The 19,979-nt window shown below is 42.6% G+C and overlaps 1 long non-coding RNA gene across 1 annotated transcript in view; it reads left to right on the plus strand.

Moving 5' to 3' along the window:
• The window catches only part of LOC129459894 (uncharacterized), a 29,520-nt gene extending 11,482 nt beyond the window's left edge, over positions 1-18,038 (plus strand). The window contains exons 2-3 of the long non-coding RNA XR_008650092.2: positions 4,967-5,110; positions 15,625-18,038. This is a non-coding gene — a long non-coding RNA (uncharacterized lncRNA). The remainder of the gene's footprint in view (positions 1-4,966; positions 5,111-15,624) is intronic.
• The last annotated feature ends 1,941 nt before the right edge of the window (positions 18,039-19,979 follow it).

Raw genomic sequence — 19,979 nt, forward strand, 5'->3', positions numbered from 1 at the left:
GAAACCAAAATTAGGCATCTCCAAGAGCCAGGTGCTTGTGTAATTAGAAAAGGGTGCTACCTTGGCAGTGTGAGATGTGGAGACATCCCCTTTGCTCTGCAGGCGTGCAGGTGAGTCCGGCGCCGTGGGCCTCCTGTCCTCTGGGTGGCTCTCTGGAACCTTCCCCCACGCTGTGCGTCTTGTTCTGGAATAAGCTTTCTGTGAAGAGTGCCTTGCCAGCCTCTTGGCCCCCTGGGGGGAGTTGCATGCCTCTCTCTCCTTGTGATTAATTTATCACAGAGAATGCGGTTTGCTGAAGAATCCAAATTAAAAGTGTCTCTGCTGGTGTCATTAATCACGTCCTGAAAGTGCTTCACTTCCCGGGGCTGGGGCTGTCTCAGAATGCCTGCTGAATTTCAGATGCTGCTTTGTCTTGGTCTCCTTGGCAAAATGCGATTTTATGGACTGTGTCTGGTGAAGGGCTTGGTCCCGAGTAGAATTTCTTTAGGAGTAGTCTGAAGGCCTGTTCAGACTACCCACTGAGGAGCTGTTGATTTATATATTAATACCAATTCTGGGACCCTGTCCCAGAAAATCTGAATCAGAATCTTGGGGAAATTGAGTCCAGAAATCTGTATGATTGACCAGTGTGATGGTTAATACTGAGTGTCAACTTGATAGCATTCAAGGTTGTAAAGTATTGATCCTGGATGTGTCTGTGAGGGTGTTGCCAAACAGGGTTGACATTAGAGTCAGTCACCTGGGAAAGGAAAACACACCCTCCATCTGGGTGGCCACCATGCAATCTGCTGCCAGCATGGCTAGAATGTAAAACAGCCAGAAAAACGTGAAAAGGCTAGACTGGCCTGGCCTCCCAGCCCGTGCTATATGCCTCCCACCCTCAAACACTGGACTCCAAGTTCTTCAGTTTTGGAACTTGGACTTGCTCTCCTTGCTCCTCGGCTTGAAAACAGCCTATTGTGGGACCCTGGGACTGTTAATACTTAATAAATGTGTGTATATATATCACTTGCATTATATATATATATAACATATATTATATATAACATATGTTATATATAAATATGTTATATATTATATATAAAATATATGTTATATATTATATATAAAATATATGTTATATATTATATATAATATATGTTATATATTATATATAAAATATATGTTATATATTATATATAAATATATGTTATATATTATATATAAAATATATGTTATATATTATATATAAAATATATGTTATATATTATATATAAAATATATGTTATATATTATATATAAATATATGTTATATATATTTATATATAATAGGATATAATTATATATTATATATATGATAATGAGGAGAGAGGCCATTTCTCTTACTATCCTCTGTCTCCAAAGACAAGGAGGAAGTAAAAGCTGAAAAACAACAGACTGATCGGCACCACTGGCCAGGCCTGTAGGTTAAAGATTAACCCCCACCCTAATCGCTTATGCTATCTATAGATCACAGACAGTGGTATGGAGAAGTACTTGCATTGCTTATCCCCACCGCTAATGTATGTGGACATAGTCATGTACCCCATGCTTGCTCACTCTATCACAACCCTTTCACGTGGACCCCTCAGGGTTGTAAGCTTTTAAAAGGGCCAGGAATTCTTTCTTCAGGGAGCTCAGTTCTTGAGACGCAAGTCTGCTGACCTCCCGGCTGAATAAAGCCTCTTCCTTCTTTAACCTGGTATCTGAGGGGTTTTGTCTGCAGCTCATTCTGCTACATTTCTTGGTTTCCTGACTGAGAAGTGAGGTGGTTGATGGATGGTTGAGGCAGCCCCTTAGGTGGCTTAAGCCTGCCCTGCAGAACATCCCTGCGGAGGACTCTGGCTAGCTTGAGTGACACAGATCCTAAGAGCGCTCAGTATTTTCTGCTTTTTTAGTTTCTTTTCAGCCATTCTAATGGATATGTGTCTGTTTGATTTTTATACTATTGAGTGGTGAGTGATGAAATAATGCTGCATTTTATTAAAAAATAACTTGATGTTGAGACTTGCTGGAATGGATTAATAATAAGAAGAAAACATAGAAAAGTTATTTTTCAAAAAATCCAAAAGTGGGTCAGTGCTGCGGTAGCTGATGAATGACCCTCCCGCGTAGACGTGGGCTCCTTGGTACACACGAAGGTCTGTCCACGCTGTGCTCTTTCCAAATGATGTTCCTATCACATCACTCTTTGGGAGGAATTTATCCTTGGAATTCTAGATGCAACCAGCCACAAGGAAAAAGGGTCTGATTTCTGGAGTGTCCCTCTTTCCTGGAAAATTTACCCAGCCAAAGTGTCAGAATTCCATATGTTCCAAGTTGCTACAGCAGCCAATTTTTCTTCCTGAGATTCATCTGTCTCTTGCCTTGGAGTTTCCTGGGGCAGGGAGGGGTGACTGTTCTCTAGGAAAGCATAAGAAGCAGAAAGGTTTGTTGTGAAGATGGAAGAAAAGAGCAGTTGTGCTTGAGCTTTTAGCTCTAAGTAAGGTGCTAGGGTTTGTGTTGAGGGGTGGGTGTTAAAGGTGGGGATGGAGAACAAGAGCCAGTGAAGTTTCAGGAGAGAAAAGCAAGATGCCCCAGGAAGGCAAGCCCCGGGGTGGCTACTGGGATGGACTTTCATTTGGGATCTAGGAAGAGTAAAGAGGCAGGTGCAGAATTGAGACTTGAGCAGCAGATAGCTGGAAGGCATATTTGGCATGATGTGGACAACAACCCTGCCAAGAAAAATCACCTAGAAATCATCCTGGGCTGTCCCCCGCCTCTACTCAAATGCAGCAACCTCCCTCAGGTGACACAGCCCGGAAGCGCACGTGGACGATCTGATGGTTCTCCAGACACATCCACAGCACTGGGGCAGGTCCTCAGGCTGCCCGTGGAATCCCCACAGTAACCAGACGCCTCTGTCATAACCCAGGGGCCATATTTTTAGAATTAGGTACCAAGTGCCGTGTGTACAGACTTTGAGTTCTGGCAGTGTCACTTCTTTATGGCACGTGGATGATGGGTGGCAGCTGCTGCCCCAGGTGCCCTGCCGTGTCATCCAATCATCTCCCGTCTCCTTGTGTGGCTCCACTTCTGGGATACCTGCACCCAACTCTGCAAGGCCATCAGCAGAAGTGTCAGTGGCTAGCACAGCAGGTGGATCTAGAACCAGCTCTCAGCTCTGTGCCCGCCATGCCATTTGTTAAATACTTTGAAAATCATCCCTAGGCGGAAACTTTCTACCTTTGCAAGCTCCAAAGAGCATTTCACCCATCTCAGTGCTCTCTGTGTGGATTTGAAAAATACAGCACAGAAGGGCAGCTTGTAGGGAGGCATCGCCACCTGCCTTCAGTGGACTCTGTCTGCAAGTACACAGAGAATGATGCTATTATATTTTGGTAGTAAAAGGAACAAAATAATAATTAAAATAAATGCAGAGGTGCCCAGAGCCTCACAGGACATTTCTCACTGGTACACAGGCCTCTGGGAAGCAGAAGGGAATTGATCACCTTCGCAGCCAAAACCACGCCGACCTCTGTGGTTTTTCTTTATGTCCCTGAAAGCCCAGGCATGTCACTGGGGTATGACTTCCATGTAATTAAGGCACAGCAAGCTGTGGGCGCTCCACGGCCCTGCCATCATCCCGATGGTTCTCCAGACACGTTCACAGCATTGGGGCAGGTCCTCAGGCTGCCCGTGGAATCCCCGCAGTAACTAGGAGGTCTCTGTCATAACCCAGGGGCCATATTTTTAGAATCAGGTACTAAGTGCCACGTGCACAGACTTTGAGCTCTGGCAGTGTCACCTTTTATGGCAGAAGGACCTACCTTCTTGGCTCTTCCTCACAGGAGGGAGGTCTGCATACTTTATACCCAAGCATCAACTGTCCACATTATCCCACAACGCTGTTTGTGTTTCTTTCAAGTGTGTGGTCACCATCATCTTCCTTACCTGTGTGCTCAGCATGTGCCTGCTTCCTCTGACTGTCATAGCCCCTGAACTGACAAAGCATGTGTGGCGTCCCCAGCTCTGCCTTGCAGCACCCAGGGACTCCCCACCGGGGCTCAAGTCACACCAATGCATCCTAGATGGGTTGAGTTTGAGTTTTATGTCACGCCGGAGCCCCTGAAGCAGAAAGTGATCTTCTTCCCAATCAATATTTGTAAATAGAAAATTCATGGCCTTGGAAAAATGATGGGGCTACAAGATGCTTTTTAAAGGAAAAGCACTGACAAAATCCTTACCATAACTCCCCAAAGGGAAGGGTAGCGGTTTCTATCTTTTTCCTTGGGGACTGGCTCAACAGTGCATACACTCTCTCTATCTCATTTCATATATATATGTATATGTGTATATATACACATATGTATATACATATGTGTATATATATACACATATATACATATATACATGTATATATACGTATATATACATGAATATATGTATATATATACATAACACAGGGAGACCCCATATCTACATGTATATATATATACATGTATATATACGTATATACGTATATATAAACATATATATACGTATATACGTATATATAAACATATATATACGTATATACGTATATATAAACATATATATACGTATATATAATATATGAGCTATATAATATATGTATATATACGTATATATAATATATAAAATATATAAAATGTGTGTGCATGTGTGTGTGCACATACACACATATATACATACATATATGCATACATATACAAACAAATATAAAAATATTTGTATTACCTAGTTGTGTGTATGTATGTCCATGTGGCCTCATATGTATGTGTGTATGGTGTGTGTATGTGTATATATACTTTTTATATATGATGCTATAATATTTTGAGAGTAGAAGGAACAAAATAAAAATGAAAGTAAACTCAGAGGTGTGTGTGTATATATATACATACACCCGTACATATAAACATACATGTGTGTGTATTTTTCCATCCAACAGAATTATGGCAGCAGCAAGTAAGAAGATAATGATCCTGAGAATCAGCACTCAAGACCAGTGGTCAGTCCAGCCAGAAAGAGATAAAGGTGGCATGGGACAAGTGCCACCCTCACCTCTGGGGACCGTCACCCAGACACCAAGCAGGTGAGCAGGAAGAGCCTCAGGTGCTGGGAGTGGGTGTGGGATGCAAGATCCCTGTTAACACCAGGTGTCTGTTCTGGGAAATCGGTGCTTCTGGTGTAATAGGAGATGCAGGCCCTCTGCTCTTGGGCAAGCTTCAGCCACACAGCTTCTTCCTATGCACCACCAGTATTATTATGTCATTATATTGCTTTTTATTTTCCACAGGAAACAGCTGAGAGTTAACATGGGGAAAAACAGAAATGCTGTAAAAGGCAGGAGAAAGTCTCATATATATGTATATATATATCAGTTATATGTAATATCTAGTTACATAGATATATATTATTAATGTATAGTTTTTATATAATATCTATTTACATAGATGTTATATATTAATATATATTAAATATAATATCTATTTACATAGATGTTATATATTAATATATATTAAATATAATATCTATTTACATAGATATTATATATTATATACAACTTATTGATACAGTTAGAGACCTACAAATGTTATCAGAATAGTACAAATAATTCTGTTTCTCTTCACCCATATTCCACAAATGTAACTCTTATTACAATCAAATCCCCCCTTCTCTCTCTCTGTTTACACACACACAACCACCACCCCCCGCCGACATGCACACAGAATATTATTCCGCCTTTAAAAAGAAGAAAATTCTGCCATTTATAAAACGTGGAAGCTGCAGGACATTTTGCCAAGTGAGATAAGTCAGAAACAGAAAGACATTGTGTAAGCTCACTTATAGGTGGCGCCTATGAAAGTCTAACTCATAGTAAGAGTAGAATGATTGCTACTAGGACAAGTGCAGGGAAGAACTGGGTCGATTTGGTTAAAGGATGAAAGATTTCAAGTCTGTATGATGAATACATTCTAGAGATCTAATGTACAGTATGGCAACTATGTATAGGTAGTTATACTCTATTTGCAAACTTGAAATTTGCTAAAAGAGTGCATCTTAAGTGTTCTCACAACAAAGAAAAAATGGTAACTTCATAAGGCAATGAATATGTCAATATGTTATTTAGTTTGAGTGGAGTAATTATTTCACAACGTGTGTGTGTGTGTGTGTGTGTGTAAACATTACATTGTTCAAGTTAAATAAATGTAATTTTTATTAAAAAAATCAAACAAAAATTGTGTACCATCCATGCTAGGGGGTAGTATACAGCCACTAGAAAGAATGAAGTAGCTCTGCATTTGCTGAGATACAGCAATCTCCAAGGAACAATTATCTAGCAATAATTAAGGTGTATTGCCAAGTTAAAAAAGCAAAGTAAGACTGGGCATTGTGGCTCATGCCTGCAATCGCAGCACTTTGGGAGGCAAAGGTGGGAGGATCACTGGAGCCCAGGAGTTTGAGGCCAGCCTGGGTAACACAGGGAGACCCCATATCTACTCCAGGCCAAGGCTGGAGGATCACTACTCTGGTGGTGTGCACCTGTCGTCCCAGCTACTTGGGAGGCTGAGCTGGGAGGATCACTTGAGCCCGGGAGATGAAGGCTGCAATGAGCTATGATTGTGCCACTGCACTCCAGCCTGGGTGACAGAGTGAGACCCTGTCTCAAAAAAAAAATAGTGAAGTATAAAACAATGCTTACAGTATTTTTCCATTTGTGAATGCTGTAAACAGTCCCGTCTCCAGAGATGTTCACCTTGGTCATTTGGTTAAGGCAGTGAGTGCAGGTTTATCCACTATCAGGTTAGCATGTATTCTTTGTCATCAGTATGTATCTTTTGAGGAAATGCTTTCAGACCATTTCAACATCTATGGCCAAGCGTGGTGGCTCATACCTGTAATCCTAGCACTTTGGGATGCCAAGATGGGAGGATTGCTTGATCCCAGGAGTCTGAGACCAGCTTAGGCAACATGGTGAGGTCCTATCTCTACAAAAATCTACAAATTATCCAATGGGGGGCACATGCCTGTGGCCCCAGCTACTTGGGTGGCTGAGGTGAGAGGATCCCTGGAGCCCAGGAGGTTGAAACTGGAGTGAGCCATGGTCACACCACTGCACTCCAGCCTGGGTGACACAGAATGAGACCCTGTTCCCAAACAAAAAAATAAACATCCTGTGAAGAGTCACAAGAGTGAATTTGAAAGTTAAATCATTTTCAAATCCACAGCTGAATCTTTTGGACCGAATTTTAATGCTCAATACATGGTGACTTCTAACTCCACCATTGCTTCAGCATTCATCAGAATAATGTTACTTGACTTCTACAACAGGGAAAATCTTTCCCTTCTCTCCATGTATTTATTTACCGTTTATCTCTCTATAATGGGCTGAATGTTTCTGTTCCTCCCAAATTCGTATGTTGAAGGCCTCATGCCCAGTGCAATGGTATTTGGAGTTGGGGCCTTTAAAAGGCTGTCAGGTTTAGGGGAGGTCCTGAGGACAGAGCCCTCATGAGGGGATCAATGTCCTTATAAGGAGAAACACCAGAAAGATTGCTCCTTCTCTCTGCCTTGTGAGGGCACAGTGAGAAGCTGGCCTTCTGCAGGACAGGGAGTGGGGCTTCACCTGAAAGTGATCAGCTGCCCCCTTAATCGAGGACTTCCCATCTCCAGAACCATGAGAAATAAGGGTTTGTTGTTAAACAACTCAGTCTATAGCAGTCCGGGCTGACTAAGACATCGTTAGTCGATCCATTGATATCAGAATGGACTCATAGATTCTTGCTCTATTCGGCAGGTTATATTCCTTGATTATCATTATTTTATGCTTAACTGGTTCTGCATTTGCCCATTGGCGGTGCCCTCAAGCTGGCTTTTGTGTCCTATTGACAAATCTCCATCATTTTTTAGTCTTTCCCTACTTTTTTATTCCCCTGAAAGTTTTCAGGCTCATCTTGTTCTTTTCCTCTGCCAGCCCTCCTCAGCCGTTCCTAGGTGGATGTGCTTTTTAATGTGTCAAACCAGGGCCTGGGTATCTATTGAGTTATGGCCCCTTAGTACTTACTTGCAATTGTTTTGTAAACACCACAGCTGAGGTATAGATTATGGATAAGGTGGAACACATCTCATATCTCACAGTATTAAGCCCGATGAGCTTTGTATGTCTGGCAAGCAGTCTGCGTTTCTCCAGCTTAGAAGCCACTTAGAATTTTGGGGGTTGAACTTCTGTGGGAAGCGGAGAGGGTTCATTTTGAGCAGTCTTCCATGAAGACATGCAACTTGCAGAAGGAACCCTCCTTCCTATGGCAACAGCCCGATCTAGACAGTCTCTGCTTCTCTTCCCTCTTCTTACTCCCTGTCACCTTTCCTTTGAGTGGCATGCATCTTGCATGGGGCTGTTTAAGGGATCTGTATAATGCACAACTCCGGACGTGTCCCTCCCTTGCTTTTGGGAAAGCTGTCAGATTTAAAATACTCACTCTGTCAAACTCGGACAAAATGGAGCCAGGGAAAACCATGAGAGGAGTCCCTCATACATATTTGCCTGATAATGAGAACCATCTCAGGAGACCACCAGAAACCACAGCCCTGGACCAAGGCCACTGCAACCTTGCACACAACGTGCTCCTGCAGGGACATCTGCCCAGCAGCCTCGGGCTGTCGCCACCCTTGTGATTAATTCTTGTAGCCAAGGATGATTATTTTTAAACAACTTATGTAATCCTCCTCATTTTACTTTTAAAATCCCTTGTCACCCTTTGCCTTCCTGAATGCACCCATGGTTGCCTTGCCAGGCATGTTTTGCATTGCAAGGCCCTGCTATTCCTGATTAAACTCAAAATCTTCAGTGCCTCTCTTTGTTTGTTATTTAGATTGACACCTTATAGCTGTCCGTGAGACCCAAACTTAGCTTTCCTTCTGAGGCCCTTTGGGGACTAGTACTGATCACCTTGTGTTTTTATCACCTGTTCTCTTTTTCTTCTTTAAAAAGTTGAGCTTTACAGTGTTAGGCACAAAGCCTCTGTCTAATGAAAGTATAAGTGAGTGAGTGAGAGCAGGTGGGTTGGGTTGGAACTTCCTTTTGCAATGGAATTGGACAGGGAGGGCCCCATTTTTGGTGACCCCAGAAAATCTTGTCTGGAATTGTTTTCTGCCCACTTTTGAAGATCTCTTCCAATGGATATAAAGTTACTGTGGTTGAATGGTCAAAGCCTTCTAGGCAGACAGCAGTTGATGAAGGTACGAAACTAGGTAATTCCAATCTCATTCTCTTGGTTACACTCCATTACAGCTACCAGAAAGAATTTCTTGAGGTGACTTTTTATGCCCACAGAGCTTTTGGAAACCTGCATACACTTGCATCCTCTAAATCTCAGTTGCAAATACATGGAGAGGATGTGAGATTTGTGTGTTATTTAGAATGATTTCAATTGCAGTTAGTGGAATATTATGTAAAAGTGGCTGAGATTACAGGAGTTTGTTGTATTGCATAACAAACATTTCAAAAGTGGTCATCTCCAGGTTCTTTCTAATTCATTGACACACCAGCATTACGCCAATGTTTCTATCTTTCCCTTCCATTATGCCCAGTGCGTTGGCTGTCATAGTTCAGCCTGTTTTCTCATGGTCACAATATAGCTGCAGCTCTTCCAGACATCACAAACTCACCCATTTATATCCAAAGGCAAGAAAAGGCATGTATCTCCTCATTTATGGCATTTTACCAAAGAATAAAACCTTTCCACAAATCCTGTCGCCAGTCTTCTCTTTAGATCCCACTGGTACACAGTGGGTCCTAGATTGAGAGACTCTGGGGATGTGCATATTTGAAATTATTAAGCTGCATAGATGGGAGCAGGTCTTGCGGTTAAAGAAGAGGCGCGAGAGAATGACTGATTGGCAGGCAGCCGCGAGTCAGGCCTTCTCTTTGCAGGTGGCATCTGTTGGATTCTCTGCATTGTGTGGGGCCCTGTGTGTTTGCAGCCCCAGTGGAAGACTTCCTCTTGGTTGCTGGGCTTATTGGGTGGCTTTCTCCGATTGATGTAATTAGGTGCCACACTAATGAAGTTCCTCATGCACGTAGAGAAGTTCAGGGGTGGCCCAGTACTAGGAATCTGGGGTCAGGTGCTCAGGCAGTGTTTTTAACATCTTGTCTCCCTGTCCTGGCTCTTTCTCAGGCACGCCTTTCCCTCCCGGAGGCAAGATAGCCCTGCTAGCAGCTCCCAGCATCCATCTACTGACTTGGCCACTGCAGGGAGAAAGCTGCTCTCCCCAGACAGGCCCAGCACAAGTCCCAGGGTGGGTGATCACTGCCTTTGTGTGGCATAACTTGGATTACGCATCCACCCTGAACCAATCACTCTAGCTAGACCCAGAACCAGGGCTCAGACCAGTGCCGCCTGAATGGCTTGGGTAGATAGTGGGAGAGAGGTTCTAGATGGGCAGCAAATGCGGATGGGGACAGGAACTGGAGACGGCACCAATCCGGTTACCATAGTCTCACGGGTCCTGCTATTGTGCCATAGGAGTCCGAAGGAGATTTTCCAGCTCCCTGCCCTCAGAAATCACTGTCTGGGTACATCACGGTAATATCTGTGGATTTGGCATGGGGCACATCTTTTCTTAAACTATTTGGTCAAGGGTTGCTGTTTTCGAGTTGACAAACCAACACAGATGGTGGTTATCACCTTTGTTTTGTAAGAATAACTTCCACATTATTTTTAGAATGTACAAGAGAGATTGCTTAAGAAAAAGTAATTATGGGCCAGGTGCGGTGGCTCACACCTGTAATCCCAGCACTTTGGGAGGCTGAGGCAGGCAGATTGCCTGAGCTCAGGAGGTCGAGACCAGCATGGGCAACACGGTGAAACCCTGTCTCCATTAAAATAAAAAAATTAGCAGAGCATGGCGGTGTGTGCCTGTACTCCCAGCTATTTGGGAGGCCGAGGCAGGAGAATTGCTTAAACGTGGGAGGCAGAGGTTGCAGTGAGCCAAGATCACGCCACTGCACTCCAGCCTGGGTGGCAGAGCAAGACTCCATCTCAAAAAATAAAAATATAAAAAAAAGTAAAAGTAATTACATAATCAGGATTACATAATTAGGAGAAATTCTCATATTCCACTGCCTCTTTCTCCTTGCCTCTATTCCTGCCCTTTTCCTATTTGACCTTGATTATGGTGTTAGAGGTGCAGAAAGCTTTGCCTTGGCATGGCGGCGTGTGCCTAGCTAATATGCCTGTAAAAATCCATTCCATAATATAAATACATAGCGTTTCTTTTTATCCTTTTTGTTGAATTATGCTATCAAATGAGATGTTAAATGCAGGCTCATGGGGTGTGTTTGACAGCTAACAAAGTGAATATATGAATATATTTCTAACAAAACATCGCACAGAGCTGTAATCTCTGAATTGTGACAACCTTGGGTGGAATCGTTTTACTAGAATATAATGTACAAAAGGCCTGAAATATTGTGATAAGAATTTTAAAAGCTGATGCACGCAAAGACCCAATGCACTGGATGAGAAAGGCAGAGAAGGTCTTAATGTAAAATATTTTAGCGAACGCTTATTGTGAGGAAGTGTGAGGACTGAAGGTGAGAATCACGTGGTTATAAGAAGGAAAGAAGACACTGGAAAAGAAGCAAGCTTGGAAGTGTCCGTACAGCTAATGCCAAGCCACAGGAAACAGAAGTTAGCTGAGAGACCCCTTGAGCTGGATACACCCACATAGCTCAGCGCTCAGGCCCTTTCCTAAGTGGACATTGTCAGACATGTTTTCTTATGTGCACTTAAATATACCTAGGAATAAAATTACTGGGTCAACGTGTACGTGCGTCTTCAGCATGGTTAAACATTGCCAAGTGCTTCTTATAAGTGATTCAGCAAAGTGACAAAGTGGAGAATTTTCAGTTCCTTTTTTTTTTTTTTTTTTGAGGCAGAGTCTCTCTCTGTTGCCCAGGCTGGTGTGCAGTAGTGCCATCTCGGCTCGCTGCAACTTCCAGCTCCTGGAGTCTCCTGCATCAGCCTCCCGAGTAGCTGGACTACAGGCACACACCACCACCCCTGGTCAATTTTTGTATTTTTAGTAGAGACAGGGTTTCACCATGTTGGCCAGGCTGTTCTCGAACTCCTGACCTCAAGTGATCTGCCCACTTCCGCCTCCCAAAGGCTGGATTACAGGTGTGAGTCACCTTGCCTGGCCAAACTTTCAGCAGTTATGCTCTCATCCTCAATTCCTGATTTCAGCCTTGGTTATTTTGAACAATCTGATAGGCATGGAATGCAATCTCATTTAAATTTGTGTTTATCTGACTACTGGTGACGTTGGGAATTGTCTTACACCTTTACTGGCCATTTTGTGTTTTCTGTGAATAACACATTGAAAAGAAAGCCATTCCCCATTCTTCACACGACTGTGACCCACCCAAATATAGGAGAGCCTTGACCTGTAGGACCTGCTGGACAGGTGGGGCCCGCAGGAGACTCTGAGAGAGATATGAGAGTGCATCTGCAGAGGGGAGCCCAGAACGCTGAGATCTTTGGCCCATATCCTGCTTATTAGTCATGAAAGAGTGATGGTGAATATTTCTCCAATTCCCACTTACATGCCTCTGTATAAGGTGATGACGTTGATTGAAATGAGTGATGACCAGGAAGCTAAACTGCATTATTTTAATTTACCTAGGCCGAAGGTCATCTATCCCTGCAGAATTTTCTAAACTTTTAGGTTGATGATATCTGCATGATTTTTATTTTAACTCGACCTAATCTGCTTCATTTTTTAATTTATTATGTCAGCATGTGAATCCCAACCTGCTCATTGGCAAAGTTTAATTTCTAGGAAGTCTGACTGGCACAATTCAGCCAAGAGAAGGTTATGGGAAGGGAAGTGATAGGATTTCCAGGGAGCGAGGAGATGACAGCTCAAGGGTCTGCTCAGCGTCCAGAGCTCCCTCCTGCCCATACATAGAATATGATGTAAAAGTGGCTGGGATTGTAGGAGCTTATAATATTGCATAACAAGCATTTCAGAGGTGATTGGCTCCAGGTCTTGTCTTGTTTTGTTTTAATTGAGTGACACATGCGTGTTATTCCAACGTTTCTATCTTTATCCAGTGTTTCTGTCCAGTACTATGCTGGAGCTGACATCTGAAATGACGCTTCTCCCCTTTACGGGAGAAGGACTCCGCGGGGACAAGACGGCCATTACAGGTGTTTCTGCCAAGGTGGCCACCACCTTTTCTGTTGGGGTCATTCGGCCCCACTTCACTCTGTTTGTTTTGGAACCAGTAACTGCCACTGAGGCTTCTCCTGGCCTGTGAATAATTTGGAAAAAAATAAATAAGTATTTAGGGTAGAATGGATATATTGTCTCCATTTAGATGAAATGAACAGCTAAGCACGAGAAAAAAAAAGTATAGCATTTCCCCACAGCTCCACTCTTACATGTAATTCAAAACAAAAAAAAATCAGAACACTAACGTAAACCTCAGAGTCATATAAATTCTGATTTTCCCTTCATAATATATATTTTATATTGAAGATTGAAAAATTAAATTTCAACTTTTCCCCTTTTTTTCTGTTTCCTTTCTTTCTTCTAACTTTTCTCTCCTTTTCTTCTCTCTCCTCCTTCATATCCTTCCCTTCCTCCCTCCCTCCCTTCCTTCCTTCCCTCCTTCCTTCCTTTCCTTCCTTCCTTCCTTCCTTCCTTCATTTCCTTTCTTCCTTCCTTCCTTTCCTTCCTTCCTTCCTTCCTTCATTTCCTTTCTTCCTTCCTTCCTTCATTTCCTTCCTTCTTTCCTTCCTTCATTTCCTTTCTTCCTTCCTTCCCTCCTTCCTTCCTTCCTTTCCTTCCTTCCTTCCCTTCCTTCCTTCCTTCCTTTCCTTTCTTCCTTCCTTCCTTCCTTCCTTCCTTCCTTCCTTCCTTCCTTCCTTCCTTTCCTTTCCTTTCTTCCTTCCTTTCCTTTCCTTTCTTCCTTCCTTCCTTCCTTCCTTCCCTCCCTCCCTCCCTCCCTCCCCAGGTAATGATGGGGGCCCTCTCCACTAATGCCTCAAATATGTGCTTAGCAAGCTTATTAGCAACATATTACGTATGCAGTGAATGTTTCAACCTATTGAGTCATGCAGACTTGCTGGTTGTTTTTTTTTTTAAAGAATGTCGTGGTGTTACAGGTGGCCTGTGATGGTACATACATTTGTTCAGTCTGTGGCTAAGAATCCATGGTAGCTTGCAGAAGCAAAGAGGCCCAGGATAGAAATAGGAGTGAGTATCACTGTTGGGCAGCATTGATCAACAGCACAGCTTGAGCTGTGTGGTAGACTTTATTACAGTTCCAGACTGTTTGCTCCCTCTCTCTGTAAGAGGAGTCTGTGTCCCTTCCAGTGTCCTGTGATGATGCTCTGTGTGCCAGTGAGAGAAGTATCCATGCCTGGACTTCTTATTATGCCTGGCACAGAGTAAGGGCTCTCTAAGTGCTAACTATTATAGTCATATTTTTTAAACGTAACTTCAAAAGGGAGGCCAAAAGAGCCATGCATTTAAAAAATGAGAGAACGCTTTTGTGTGTGTGCTTGGAGACGAAGAATATCTGTGCATGATTACTCTGCAAACACAGGGTCTCCATCCTGCCACAAACACTTTAAGACACCTCGCGCAACATGCCGGAGTACAAACTAGAGTTGAGGGTGGGGAGGAACGTGATGGCAAGTGTGAGCGGACCAATCCATTAGCACTCCAACTTCAGCAGAGGACAGAAAGCAGCTTGCAGCAGTTACTATTTGATTTAACCATAAATAACAGGAGAAGAAGATGTAGGGTGAAGGATCACTTTATGGTTAAAAAAAAACTTGTCAAAGAAAAAAAACAAGCAAACATGCAAGGAAATTGATTTTATGTGGGGAAGTGCACTAGAGACAGCATCCCTCGTCCAAAGATCAGAGCCCTTAGCAGGTTGGTTTTGCCTTAGCCTTTTGTAGGGAAGAGGAGATAAGCTACAAAGAGAGTGACTAACAGCTGAGAATATTTTCCAATCATGGCAAGTCTCAGTCATTTAGCTGAAGAGGCAACGTTTACCTCGGTGTCTACCTAGTTTTAGAGTTTCAGGGAAACAATTCTGGTCTCAGCCAGTCACTCAGGAAAGAGAGAGACATTGGACTGTTTGTGTTTGGCCCTGTCACAGGTAAATAAAAGAGTCACCATGGCCTGGCGCGGTGGCTCATGCCTGTAATCCCAGCACTTTGGGAGGCTGAGGTGGGCGGATCACGAGGTCTACTAAAAATACAAAAAATAAAAAATAAAAATAAGCCGGGAGTGGTGGCAGGCACCTGCAGTCGTAGTCCCAGCTACTTAGGAGGCTGAGGCAGAAGAATGGTGTGAATCCAGGAAGCAGAGCTTTCAGTGAGCTGAGATTGCACCACTGCACTCCAGCCTGGGTGACAGAGCGAGACTCCATCTCAAAAAAAAAAAAAAGAATCACCTGTGAGTCTTATGGGAGCCATGAGAAAATATAGAGATTATTAAGCTTTTTTTTTTTTTTTTTTCCTATCAGTAAGCAAAAGGATAAGGACGGAAGAATTCAGTAAACAATTTTTTTTTTTTTTTCAGGAAGATGAAGCTCAGGTCACGTTCATCATGGCTGAACTCCAGGTAGTCACCTGTGGTGCAGAGAAAGTGGCTGGCTCAGATGTCCAGGCCTGTGAGTGGGAACAATGAGGGGACTTTCTCTGAAGCTTGCATTGCACTTATCTGCAGCGGGGAAGGGGTTGCGGAATGACCTCTCTCCTTGTGAACTCCAGCAGAGCAGTTTTGTTGTGTGTCCGTTTTCTATTTTTCTTGTTATTGTTTTGTTTTCTAATTTTACACATTGAAAATGGTATATGACCAAGTTTACTCTTCTCTCCTTGGAGACTGAATCATTTTTCAAATCTTGACTGACCATCTTCTCTTTCTTATGGAGCAATCGTCCCTTCCTGTGTTTAGAAGTGCAGTGCTGTGTTGAGCAGACGGACATGGCTGTGAGTCTCTAGCTGTCTTCCGTTTCTCATGGAGCAATCGTCCCTTCCTGTGTTTGAAAGTGCAGTGCTGTGTTGAGCAGACAGACGTGGCTGTGAGTCTCTGGGCTTGTGCCCCGGCCCAGTCATTGCCTAGGCAACTCCCTCCCCACGGGCACCTGGCCTCTCTCCGCTTTACTTTCTGAACCTGTAAGATGGGTAGGAGGATGGTAGGGCCTACCTCATAGAGCTTGCGAGAGGATTGGTACAGATAAAATCACTGAGAACACTGGCTGGAATATCATAGGTCCTCGTCCAATGTTCATTACCATTATAATTTATAAGCATCTTTTTAAAGTATTTGTCATAATAACTTTTTATGTGGATGAAAAGAGTGATATAAATTTTCAGCATCATGATGTGAACAGACCCTGGAGCATGCTTGGGTGGAGCCTGGAACTTTGGGTTATTGAAGAGCCTGCTAGAACTAGTTCTAACAGCTGAGATATAGAATCAGTCCAGGTGTCCAATAATACATGAATGGATGAAGTATCCAGGGAGATACAGGAATTGAAAATGTATATACACAAACTCTTTAAAATTTGTGTATACACAATGGAATACTATTCAGCCATAAAAAGAATGAAATCCTGTCATTCACGGCAAAATGGTTGGAACTGGAGGACTCTGTGTTCGGTAAAACGAGCCAGGAACACAAAGTTAAATGCCTCATGTTCTCACTTATTTGTGGAAGCTTAAAAATGCTGATCTCATAGAAGTAAAAGGTAGAACAGAAGATCCTAGAGGCTGGGAAGCTTCGGCGAAAGGGAGAGATAGGGAGAGATTTGTTTAAGAATACAAAATTACAGCTAGACAGGAGGAATAATTTCTAGTGTTCTATACCACCGTAGGATGACTACAGTTAACAATAATATATAGTTTTAAATAGCTAGAGGGAGGATATTGACAAGGAAATAATAAGTATTTGAGATGATGGAGACGCGAATCACCCTGATCTGATCACTGTAAAACATATGTATTAAAATATCCCTGTTTACCCCCATGAAGGTGTACAATTATTATGTGTCCATGAAACATAAATAAAGTAAATTTTTAAGACTCCAACAAATGCTGAAGTAGGAAATCTATGTGTTTCATGAGGTAATTGACATCAGGCCTCAGGAGAAGCATGAACGCTCAGCATGGTAGGCAGGGACTCTCACAGTTACAGTGTCCTCATCACTCACGCTGCCCTGTTAGTGTCTGTGGGGTAGCTTCTCTTAACTGGTCATCCCAGGAGCAGGCCAGACCCAGCAGAAAGCACTGCCTGTTCTTGCTCATGGGTTTGCCTACCGCACATGGCTGGGGAGAGCTGAGTGCAGCTCTTAAGTGAGTCCATTTTCTTGGGTCACAAGGACATTTCAGCTCCAGCTCAGAGCACCCCCCAAGTGGGTGCTAAGAATGCGGACTTTAAGATCAGAAAGTGCAGGAATCATTATGAGATGGTGATAAGAAATGTAATTTTGATCTGACATCTGAAATAAAATAACAAGAACATTTCAATGAAGTCCCTGCAACTCTTCTTTCTGGCCTCACTGGTTCATTGTGAGCCACCGTATAAATAAGCAGTAAAAGATGTGTGGGCAAAACTACAGACAGGAATATGTGGTTGCTGAATCATCCCAACTTTCCCTGGTGATCAGATCACGAAGCAAAGGTCCTCTCTGTGTCAGCAAACATGTGCCAGCAGCAAGCTTGTTATGTCAATTATTTAAAGTTTTTTTTTTTCCATATAGTCATTTTCAGTAAAGAAATGTTAATAGAAAACATCTTGCTTTGAATGTAGGAGAGAAAATATTTTGGTCAGACAGAAGTGTGCTTATTTACATCTTATGAAAACATACATAAAAGAGGCAGAAACCATCTCATTCTGTTGTGATTGTGTTAAACTTCTCAGTTCATTCATTTTACAGTTTGCATTTGTGATCATAGCTCCTTTTCTGTAATGCGTACATGTGGGCATGCAAACACACACACACACACACACACACCACTCACATTTGCCTCTTTTCACCCATCTGAATATGGCGCCCTTTCTCTAAAATGCAGCCTCACTTCCTTTGAGAAGGTTTCTGACAGGTTAGATTACGTTGAAATATTCAAGCATTTCTTCTTCTCTTCTATTATATCTGTATGGGAGGAGACATATTCTCACTCTGTTAATGTTGGGTTTGTTCATCTGTCTATGTTTCATCATCTGATGGGTGAAGAATACTTCTTTGAGTTTAGCCGTATCACTTGTGTTGGCTAATTGGATTTGCAAACATGGTGGATAGAGGGATGAAATATTGTCTGATTGGCTTTTTCTTTTGCTATCCCAGGTAAGGTGCTTGTTACAGAGTAAGGAGATAGATAACATAGAGCTGCCCCACAGATGCATAGACCTGCAGCCTAAAAAGCTGCCCTGACTGGTGTGAATGCCAGTGAGCCTGACAGCAGTTGCTTAGTATGGATGCCCTCCATGCTGGGGTGATTTGTTATTCAGCAGTAGCTGACTGATGCATTGCCCGTGGTGATCTCTAACTCCTCTTACATCACCTTACCCTTCATTATGTGTACAGCATGGTTTAGAAACAGTTTATATATCATCTCAAAATATTCTCTAGCTTCATTTGGTGTATTATTTCAGATGGCAAGTGAAAAAAGCCCAAGTAAAATTTCTTAATACACAAGGAAAATTTATCAGCTCACATGACAAGCAGTCCACATGGTTCCAGAGGTTGAAATAGTACTGTTATGATGCCTACATGCCCAGATACCTGGGTTTATTATTTTTCCTTGCTGCAGCAAGTTAGGCCCCTAGAAGCTCCAGGATGCCCATCAACTTGTTCCGTATACTCAGCAAAAACAGCTCTTCTTTTAAAATATAACTATGAAAGTATAAGCTTTAGTTTCACTGGCCCGGTTGAGTTCTTTGTCTCTCTTTTCACTGAGATTATGGAATGGGATGCGCTGACTAGCTCGTCCTGAGTTTCAAGTCTATACCTGGAGCTGGCAGTGGTATCATCCCCATTTCGGAGAATGTCCGCCCCCATGGACAGAGAATGAAGATGAGGTTATTTGCTACAGGAAAATCAGTGCACTTTTATTAGAAGAAGAGAAAGTAGATACCAGGTTGGCTAAAACAAGAGATGTTCATCGACTTAAATCATCACCTAAATTAGAAGTGCTAGGTTCGATTCGATAAATGACTATGTTTAATCAGGAACCGTAAATTCCTAAACAGATATGCAATCACGTATTCTCTTGTCGATTATTCATTCGGTTTGTTTAACGAGTATCTCTGTGCACCACACCCTCTGCTGAGTTATAGTGTGTATTGCTGAGCGAATTCAGGTATTATTCTTGTGTTCAAGACATTATAATTCCAGCAGCAAATATTGTTCTTAAGGACATAAGTAATTAATTACAATTATGATAAGAAGACATCCTTCTAGCCAGAATGGAATAATATGGACAGAATTTACCCTTCACCTGAAGCACACAGAAACAAAATATATAAAAAACAGTAATTTCCAAGACACTGGACATCAGTTAATATATTATAGTAATCCCTAAGGAAAGGGAAACAGGACAAGTGAGTCCTACGATGGTCCCAGATTATTGCCTATAGGGAGTTTCAAGATCCCAGTTTATAGAGGGGAAAGCCAGTGGATGCCGTGAATTGAAGAGGTACAGATGGAGTCCAGGACAAAAAGGACTACAGTTCACAGAGTATGGGAGAGAAGATTAGGGAGAAATCTCCAGAGATATGTAGCAGGACCCCCTGATTATTCAGCAGTGGGGACCAATGCAAAGATGTGAGAAAGCCACCAGGGAATACAGAAATTATACCGGAAAGGACTAGTGAGTACAGAGGTGACACTCACACGTGGCTGAGAATAGTCCCTGTTCCCGCCAGATACCATG

Source organism: Symphalangus syndactylus, chromosome 13 (genome assembly GCF_028878055.3).
Source record: "Symphalangus syndactylus isolate Jambi chromosome 13, NHGRI_mSymSyn1-v2.1_pri, whole genome shotgun sequence".
Taxonomy (NCBI): domain Eukaryota; kingdom Metazoa; phylum Chordata; class Mammalia; order Primates; family Hylobatidae; genus Symphalangus; species Symphalangus syndactylus.